General features: G+C 35.8%; 1 pseudogene; it reads right to left on the minus strand.

The window, feature by feature from the left end:
* Nucleotides 1–2863: 2863 nt before the first annotated feature.
* Nucleotides 2864–6257, minus strand: LOC127692100 (exocrine gland-secreted peptide 1-like; annotated as a pseudogene).
* Between the last annotated feature and the right edge of the window lie 3260 nt (nt 6258–9517).

Consider the following 9517-nt stretch of genomic DNA (forward strand, 5'->3'; position numbering starts at 1 on the left):
TTAAAACCTTTAATATGTTCAGTTCTATTTTTAAAAAAATTCTTTTAAGATAAATACATTTTTAAGCTGAGAAAAATCTTAAAACATGGAATATAATACATCCACTAAGAGGAAAGGGGCAGTACAAAGGCAGGCTTCTGCTCAGCTTGCTTTCTCCATTTTATGTAGTCCAGGATCCCATGTCCACAGACAGTCCTGCCCATATTCAAAATGAGACTACCAACACTGCAGTTAAAATAATGCCACACAGGTATGCCCAGAGGTTCTAGAGTGTCAAGTAGACAATTAATACTGACCATCCCATCTTCCTTACATCCATTAGTTCTGACATGTTAAAATGTCCTTGCTTTCTTTGGAATGAAACCTACTGGATCATGATGTACATTTTTAAAATGTGTTCTTATTTTGGTTTATAAGTATTTTGTTCAGAAATATCCCATTTGTAAAGTGCATTGGGCTGTTTCTTCTGTTGTTGCTTTAACATAGTTTTTTTTTTTCCATATTCTTTGTTTGCATTCCTAATGATTTCCCTTTCCTAGTTCCCTCTCCCTATAAGTCCCATAAGTCCTCTTCCCTCTGCCCATTCCACAATCAACCCCTCCCACTTCTCTGTCCTGGTATCTTTAATATAATTTTGATAGCATCATACATGGGCTTCTACATCATTCCTGCCCACTCAAATTCCCTAGTGTCCTCCCTCCCAGATTCATAACCTCTCCTTTCTCCAATGAATGTACAATGTATTGAGTCCCTTTAGCATTCTATGAATATGTGTTCAGGGTTGACCCCACGAATGTAAATAATTTCCCCAGAATTTCTATATTAGGGAGTACTGATTCTCTCTCAGAAGCTACTGACCACCTTTTAGCTTTTCATCTATTGCATGATTGAAAGCTCTCCTAGAACATGTCAGCAGTAAAACCTAATGTGGGCTAGAAGATCAGAACTGGTCTGAAGGTTCTGAAACATTGATCCCAAATAAAGATGAATTTATTCCCTCTAAACTGCTTTTGGATATTTGTTCTGGTGAGAATAATATATGACAGATAGTCTTTTATTAGCAATTAAAAGAATCAAACTTGAAAATCAATAACCCAGCAATCACCAGCTATCCCATTGATACAGAATTTTAGCAAATAAAATGGAATTTACTTTAAGCAATAGAGAATCTATACTGGAACAGATAATGCAATCCGTTCATGTGAGATATTTGATGTAGTTCATGCCTTGAGAGAAGACTGGAAAATTACAGTGTTTTATTAAAAATGTTGCTACATATTAACTGGCTGTTATTTCTCTTGAAGATTGTGAGGCTGAGTTGTATTTATATGAATGGCAAAAATTTTTGCATTCTGAAAAGAATGTTTTAGAATGAGAAGTATCTCCTATGTAATATAATCTTACTGATAATATATATTGCTTCATAGTTATTTGAATAAAGCTATTGTTAGCAGATTTAAAATCAATAATTTTTATTTTACCCACTTATTTCCTGTCATTAATATCTGTTAAGTACTTCAAAACACATATGAAGTTACAATTTAAAGTAGACAATTAAGCTAGAGTTCATGGTCTTCTCCTGTACAACAAAGCTTGCTAGATAATACTCAGCTTGGCCAAGTTCAAAATTCTAAATCACCTTAAAAAGTCAAAACACCATGACCAATTTTTGTCTATAAATGGGGCATATGATACAAAGAATTCAAATAATATGGCTTAACTTTCAAAGGCTCTAAGAGAAGCATTACTACAATTTGAATCTCTCATCTGGTTTGAGGACATTCCAGGATTAAAATATCAAGGAAAGTCAGTCTCTGAGGAGACCCTCACACTTTCAGATCTAACATTCAAGTGCTGTAAAAGATATGCCACTGAAGTTTTAGGGTATTAGTTTACCAGGGCTCCACAGGTAATTGTTGTTGAAGGAGCAGCCATTTGAAATGTGAATGTCAAGGCTGTTCTATTTACAAAGTTCTGTCTCCAAGAACAAGTGCTGTAGCAGCCCCTTATCTGAGGTTCGTAAGAACTTAACTGACTTGAATGAATGTGAGCACCTTACTCAGACTTACTCTTCTTTTCCATGTGAAGAAATGGAAATAAGTTTACAAGACTTGAGTTTGTCTCCATTCAGTCATAGATGAGAGAGGTCTTATAAGACAAAGGCTATTTGTGGTGGGGCATTGACACTCAACAGCTGCTGGAGCCGGGGAGTCATTTTCTTCAGTGGTTTTTGCCACTGGTTATTTGCTTTGTTCCTGGGATCACTTCATATATATGACCATGTGTTATATCCAGTGACCTTCCAAAAAACAAAACAAAAAAGCAAACAATGGAACAATCAAGGATAGCAAAAACAATAAAAGCAGGAGGAATACATATTGAGAAGATAACTTATAGTTCATGGGAGAAATAGGTAATGGAGAGTAAAATGTGACTGTGAACAATGGGAAAAATCAATATACTTAATACTTTATAACTTTAAAGCTTCACAGTTCAAAGCATATGACAGGTTCATTCCCATCTGATCAGATTACAATGAGGAAGACTGAAGGGCCCATGATAACTTTACTGGGAAACTTGCCATGAAATAACATGTGCATTTAAAGAAAGGAAGGTTATGCTCTTAGTTCTCAAGTCATGTTAATTCCTATTTTCCTGTTCCTTCCACAGCTAGTTTGGAACATTTACTTGCTGCCTCTGGGTATTTTAAGTATTTAATTAGACAGAAGAGTAGGTTTATTGTGTTCATTTACTGTCTCTAATCTTCTATGTTTGGGTGGTTAATGAAGAAGGTAATAGGACTTAAAAAGAGAGATTACTAAGAGCCTCAGCATGTTGGACACCAGGAGACTTGTAGGTAAAGTTAATGGGACACCAAGACATCTTTCACTAAATCCAAAAATTTAAACAAACAGCAAATGACTTCATGTTCAAAATTGTATCCTTGGAGCCTAACTCTGGTCCTTTGAAGCCTAAAATGGCCATGGAATTGAAGTTTATTGGGTCCACTTGATGCTTCTGAGTACAACAATTGCTCTGGGCCATCCGGTTTTTAGACAAGTTTGCCTTGTGTTGATTAATACTGGTCAAGTCTTTAAATAATGTTTGATCTTGATTAGAGGCAGAGAAAACCTTCTCTGGGGCCTGTTTATTTCCTTCATCTTTGTGGTCAGTCCTGTCCAAGACAGCCTTGTGATTTGTCTTATGATTAGAAGATATGGTGGATTCTTTTTGAATCTGTGTCAGTACCTGTGTGAGAGGAAATTGTTTATGATAAGTTTTCATTAAGAAGCATAAAACATATCCATTGATATGTACATAAGATTCAGTAAGATGAGAAGAGGCTGTAATCTCATAATTTACCTAGACTTTACTGGGAGTACTGGCCTCCATGTCATTGAAGTTAGAGTGGGTTAGGCTAATGCCAGAACCGGTATTTCACTTAGTACTCCACAAGTACTAATTCCTAGATTTAGAACAAGTTCTCTATGGCTACTCAACATAGAACTTTCAGATATTAGCAGAAAAAATGTAATTTTATTTAGGGAGATTACAATGATCTAGTAAATAACTCTCATTCTTTCAGTGTGGTGATAAAAATTCAAATGAAGAGCTGTTAGCACTGTTTCAAGTTGATGCTTTGCCCTGTAGATATGTGTATGCAGAAGTCAAGTGCAGGAGAGGACAATGCTTGTGAATTGTCTAAACAAGATCTAAAGAGGGCTGAATTTCCATAGTACTGTGGTGCTTTATGGATAAGAGAAATACTTTAAGCACATGTAAACAATCACAGGATCATTATATATTTTCTCTGATATTTCAAGATGAGGAATACAGTTATTCCTTCTATCATAAGAATTAATTTTTGATTCTTAGTTCTGTGTTCAGAGACCTGACCATACTTTATAGAAATACTTCTATACATATCTTTGGATATGTTCCCAGGACCACAGACCATTTGTGTATGCTGGATGAAAGAGGCCTGTAGAAAGAATGAACATACTAGATATTTGTAATCCAGAACCACTATGATTTGTCTAAGTCAACCTTTTCATACATATTGAATTCCCCATATACAATCTAACTGAAATGAAATTTAAAGAAATTTATTTAAAAGCTCTAAATGTGAGTTTTCTGATAGAAATGATAATAATAGTAGTAGTAGTAATAGTATTATTAATAATAATAATTTCTATTCATATGCTATCTTATTTTGTATATACAACTCTTATGAAGAGATGTTGTTTGTAAGAGGCATTAGTGGAAATTTAAAAAATATTGATAATAATATATAAATGATAGCATCTTAAGTGTTCCTTTTGTGGATAGGCTTGGAGCCAGTCTAGCTCCATTAGAAAAACAAACCTGTGTTGGAGATGTAGTAAAGATAGAAAAATACCAGTGTCTAAGCAGTGGTGAAATGTGGATCTAGAAATATTGTGGTATTGAGAGAGAGAGAGAGAGAGAGAGAGAGAGAGAGAGAGAGAGAGAGAGAGAGAGAGAGAGAGACTGTGATGTACATGATGGCATTGCCCAAAATGGTGTCCAGCAGCCTGAAGCTCATGCAGACAGTGATTCAGTCTCAGAACCTCCTACTGAGCTGCAGGATTAACCCTGGTTCTGGGAGATGAAGAAAGGTTCACTTTCTGGACTGGACATCCTTGAAGAACCACTTTAGGACATGATGCCATTTGTGATGGCTATTCCTGGTTGTCAGATTTACCATATCTGGAATGAACTACAATCCACATACTGAGGGCATGCCTGTGGTCCAGGTCTTCAGAATGGAAGACACAGGTTTCTGACCTGAATCTTGACATGGATATTTTGAGCCATTAATGGCCATGAAAATCTTGAGCCCAGGCAAGGTAGTACATGCCTTTAATCCCAAGAGACTGAAGCAAGCAAGTTTGTAAATTCAAGGTCATCCAGGGACAAAAAGAGTTCCAAATCCAAATTTGGTGAAGAACTGATATCTTTCATTTGGGCCACACCTTCTCAAGGACTACAGAAAGACATTGGTAGAGGGAAGACTCTATGTTGTTTGGCTGTACTTACTTGCCAGCACTTCTTCCGGATTCCAGCTTATATAGAAGACCAGATGAAACAGCTACTCCTGAGGGACTGAGCAAGTACTGTTGACATCTGTAGCCCATGTTACCATCAAAGCCCATGTGGGTGCCTATGATTAGGACTGTTGCCTGAAGTCATGCTAATGTCTATGGGAGAGCTAGCCTACCCCTGAGAAGCCCACAGCACTGAAGTTTAAGGTAAGGCATAGGCAAGGGAGAAGCGGTCCACTCCCCCAGGCCAGCTCACAGCTCTTCTCAGCTGATGGCTTCTGCCTTGGATGGAGGCAGAGTCATCCTTCCTTTGGTGGAATTTGACCATGCTCCAGTGAATATATAGATCACATAAAAGGGAATTTTTTTTTCCTTTCTGGGGGAGAGGAAATCATGTGGAAAGGAGACAAACACAGGAAGACTGGGAGAAAAGCATGATGGGTTGGTATGATTATTAGATTCCCAAACAATTGGTGAAAAATAAATAAATAAGTAATAGACAAACAAACAAACAAATAAATGGAAGCTAAAGGTATCATGAAAAGGAGTTCAGGAGGAGTGAACAACATGTCACCACATTTTATTAGCAGCCAGGTGTAGGCTGCAAAGGAAGAAGGGGTTTATTTATCTCTTGAGATCTAGGCAAATTTCACATGCTATAGTGATTAGGAGATAATTTTGGCTGTTCATCCTTATATTCAACTTTATTTTAGAAAGAGTCCTTCATTCGAGGTTGGATTCTTCTGACCCTCACTCACATTTCACAGTGGTATAATTGCAACTGAAGATGAGCTCAATAGATGAACTTACCTCTTAATGCTTTACTCACTGATATGTCTCTCAAGTCCCATAATGTACAACTTTGAAACCTAGTAAATGTCATGTATTTGTAGCACATCTGTCTCTTCAAGTGTCCTGTTCCCCCATGCCATTAGTGGGTATTATAGCTGCCCATGCTAGTGAGTGAAATCTTACTTTATATGTCTGAAACCCTGCTATATGCTCCAAGGACCAAATGAGAGTACTGTAATCGACTATACTGTCAGGATTTCTGTATTCTTATGTAATATGCTAATTTCCAAAAATTTCAGGTAGATTTGAGGTAAATATTTATGTAACACTCACCATTCCATCAGTGTGCATTGATGGTATCAGTATAGTTATGAAAAATAACATCACTGGTAAAGGAGCCATGGCTGACTCTAAGCCAAAAAAAAAAGTCTTGATTAAATTAAGCAGTGTACAGAACTCAGAGGTAACCAACACATTGATAGAATATATGCCAAAACAACTCTGGTTGACAAATTTATTACCAAAATAATGGAAGTGTTGACATGTGAGGTTGCTGCATTATCACTGTGCCCACTTGGCCTCTAACTGGTAGAATAATAAGCTAAAGCACCTGACTGATATCTCTGATGTACTTGCATAGCACGGTCATTTCCTAGCTTCTTCCTACACAGGTCCATTCCCCTGTCCTCAGAAGGAAAATGTGGGGAAAAAAAAGATTGAGTTTCTTTTTTCTTTTGCTGTGTACCATCTCTTATTGTGCTACTTCCTGTTTATAGCTTACATCTGTAAGTATGTAAATCATTGTGTCAGGATTTTGATTATACAGATAAAATTATATCAAAGCCTTAGACTTGGGATTTTTTGAACAACAATTGCAAGATTTACCAATAGTTCCCTTATACTTCAGTTTATTTTCAATTTTTCCCTTCTCTAAGAAAATACAAACACAAGGAATTGCATATCTATTCTATTTAAACACCATCTTTTGTTAGATGTGTTGTTTCCTATTTTCATTAATGATTAAACACCACTGCTTACTGCACATAATATTCCTTCTCAATTAGTCACAGCATCCTACATTCTTTGGATCCTGCTAAAGACCACATAATGATATATTTTTCTTTCTTTTGGAGCACATAAATAACTTATTTTGTTCAATAAATGTGTTGTGTCTCTTTTTGCATTCTGTATATACATTATAAATTCTCAAAAAATCTTTTAAATATAAAGTTTGCTTTACAATTTTATCAATGACAATGGAGAACCATTATCAGCATCCATCTACTTCATTTTACATTTTTATATCTTTTCCTTTCCTTCCTTCCTTCAAGTGCTCCCATATAATCTGCAATGCTGTCTTTCAAGTTTACTGCCTCCTTTTTGACTGGTATTTATGAACAAACTTTGAGTTAAAACATCCCTACAGGGAACTGTAATGTCTTATTTGTTTTTCTTTCCTCGTAGTCACCAATCAGTGCCCAGGATATAGAGAACACCCAGGTCCACCCGGATCCTCATGTACTCACTGCCAATACCTTTTAGAATGATAGTCCTTATTCTCATTCATGGTGAGCCAGTAAAGTGGGAATTTTTATCCACTTGACACCTACAATTTAGGCAAAATGTGGCCTTACTGTCTCTCTAGCCACTGTAATTGTAGGATTGTCTTAGCATTGTAAATACTATTGTCTTACAATGGAACTTGTCCTTAGAATCCACAGTCTTGGGTTGATTATTTTATTTTAAGTATTCACTATATATCTGGCTCACTGGCCCCTCCTGGTCACCTCCTTCTATGATCCTTCCTCCCTATCATCTCATCTTCTTTGTGCAGGCAGGGGGTCCCTTTGCGTATACTCCTCCCACACCCTGTCACATCAGTCTCTAGGAGGTTAGGTATTTCCTCTCCCAATGAGGTCAGACAAGACAGCCCTGCTAATAGATTATATTCCAAGTACAGGCAACAGTTACCTTTCCTATAGGCTTTCATATCTGGTGGCTTCTGTGGCAGGCTCCTGTACCTTTCTCTGTGCTTCTCAGAGTCTCCTACTTTCATTGGTTAGAGGGCGGGGCATGTAATGTTTTGAGGCCAGAAGTGGTTCTGATTCTTTGGCTACTGTTCTGAGCAGAGTTTTTTGAAGGCAGAGTTTCTTTTGTGTTCTGCTTCTTTCTCATCAGATTATTTGACAGAGTGACATGTGATTGCACCCTTGAGTGATTTCCCAGCATTTGCTTGGTTGCTCAGGACTTTAGTACTTAATTTTGCTGTATTTTTCTCTTGTGGATTTTACTTTGCCGCCTGCAAAGTCAAGGTCTGTGGAAAGAATTCCCCTCTTGTCCACCCTTTTGGTCTAACACTTTTGGTTAGAGTTTGCTTTTCCCATTGTAGTTGTATTAAGCAATACTTAAGTTTTAAAATTTTGATAAAATTTTATTTTATCAAGTTTTTTAATTCTGCATTTTATTTCAAAGTACCCTTTCATTTTAATGGTTCTCATGTTTTTTATTACATGATTTTTTTGCAGAAAATAAAATATTTTCATTGAGCTAAGAAAAACTATTATTACTGGTTCATTTCAAAATATTATTATCATGTTGAAGGTTTTCTAGATTTAAAATGAATTTGAAAACATTACATCACAGTTCTAAATACTCATTTATTGATAGCGTATTCTGTTATATGTTCTCACTTTAGCTTAGCACATTTTGTACTATTGAAGGAGTATTTGATTTCATTTTCACAAGGTCCCATTTGTGAATTGTTGATCTCAGAACATGAACCATTTCCATTCTGTTCAGGATCTTGTCTCTTGTACCAAAGAGTTCAAGTTTATTCTTTACTTTCTGTTGTATTATATTTATTGTATTAAGTTTTACATTCTAGTCTTTGATCTAGTTGTACTTGAATTTTGTGCAGGGTGATAAATATAGATCTATTTGCATTTTTCTACATGTAGACCACCAGTTAGACCAGCACCACTTGCTGAAGATGATTTCTTTTCTCCATTTTGTGGTATTGACTTCTTTGTCAAAAATCAACTGTCTTAGGCTTGTGGTTTTTTTCAGGGTCTTTGGTATAATAAACTTGTCTCTTTCTATACCAATACTATTCAGTTTTAATTACTGTTTTTCTGTACTACAGCTTGAAATCAGGGATGTGTATGCCTCCAGAAATTATTTTATTGTTCAGGATTATTTTAGCTATCCTGGATTTTTGCTTTTCCGTATTAAGTTGAGAATTGCTTTTCAAGGAATGTGAATCCAGTTAATTTTTTTATCTTCTTTCTTTGTACTTATAATAAATCTTTATTTTCCTCATATGACATTTGGTTAATTGTTTTACAGCCTAAAGAATGTGCTTGGAAGTCGTAAATGCCTGGTTTCTTCATCAGAAGCAATATACTCTTGACATATGAATACTGGCTGAGTTCTCATTGCAGTTTTTATGTATGAGTTCAATTATAAAGGACTTAATTTTTAGTATAATTTTAGGAATTTTATAGGATCATAATTAAGAATTATGAATTCATATTTTTACTATATAATAGCACTGTAGGATAGTACATCTTTTTTGATCTGCAGAAATCTGCCTAAAAGGACTAATTCCTACTGATTGTTACATATATTTAATAATAAGAGGATAGTATATTCAGCCAGACTAT

Source organism: Apodemus sylvaticus, chromosome 9, assembly GCF_947179515.1.
Source record: "Apodemus sylvaticus chromosome 9, mApoSyl1.1, whole genome shotgun sequence".
In the NCBI taxonomy this organism is placed as follows: Eukaryota; Metazoa; Chordata; class Mammalia; order Rodentia; family Muridae; genus Apodemus; species Apodemus sylvaticus.